Here is a 1,207-nt window from a genome sequence, read left to right on the forward strand (position 1 = left end):
TTGAAGTGTTTTGAAACGGTGGATCACGACGGTTCATCGTGCCTGTGACGGTCCGTCCTGCAGGTCCGTCACAGAGTTCAGAGAGTTGATTTCAGCACCCAAATTTCAGAATTTCTAAGTGTTTTGGGACGAGACACCCTCGACAGTCCATCTTGCCCATGACGTTTTGCCGTGGGTTCCGTCATCTCAGCCTGTTTTTCCAGAAATAAAATCTGCTGCTCAAAATGACTAAACAGGTCGTTACAATAGATACCAATTTACCCATCGTTCGTCCCTGAATGATCACAAGAAGGAAAATAAGGGTGAAAAGGAGTACCTGAATCTGTGAACAAGTGTGGATATCTTTCTCGCATATCTGCCTCCTTCTCCCAAGTGGCTTCTTCAACCGGTCGATTCTTCCATTGCACCTTGATGGATGCAACCTCCCTTGACCTCAACTTGCGGACTTCTCTATCTATAATAGCAACAGGCTCCTCCTCATAGGACAAATTCTCATCAAGCAAAACTGAATCCCAACGGATAATGTAGTTTCCATCCCTATGGTATCTTTTAAACATCGACACATGGAATGCCGGATGTACTCCGGACAGCCCTGGAGGCAAGGCTAACTCATAAGCCACCTCCCCTACCCGCTTAAGTACTTCAAAGGGACCAATGTACCTTGGGCTTAGCTTGCCTCTTTTACCAAACCGCATCACCCCTTTCATTGGCGAAACTTTCAACAAGACTTGTTCACCCTCCATGAACTCTAAGTCTCTAACCTTCCGATCTGCATATTCTTTTTGCCTACTTTGCGCCGCTAGAAGCTTTTCTTGAATAGATTTCACTTTCTCCATCGAATCCCTCAAAAGATCAGTAACCCAAGGTCTAACCTCGAACGCATCAAACCAACCAATGGGGGACCTACATCTCCTACCATACAATGCTTCAAATGGAGCCATATCAATGCTTGAGTGATAGCTATTATTGTATGAAAACTCCACTAAGGGTAAGCAGTTATCCCAATGGCCACCAAATTCTATTACACACGCACGAAGCATATCCTCCAACACTTGAATCGTTCGCTCAGACTGGCCATCGGTCTGAGGATGGAACGCGGTACTAAGGTCCAACCTAGTACCTAATTCAGCATGCAATGTTCTCCAAAACTTAGAAGTAAACTGCGTACCTCTATCTGATATGATGGACAGTGGAACCCCATGCAACC

Source organism: Solanum lycopersicum, chromosome 11 (assembly GCF_036512215.1).
Source record: "Solanum lycopersicum chromosome 11, SLM_r2.1".
NCBI lineage: Eukaryota > Viridiplantae > Streptophyta > Magnoliopsida > Solanales > Solanaceae > Solanum > Solanum lycopersicum.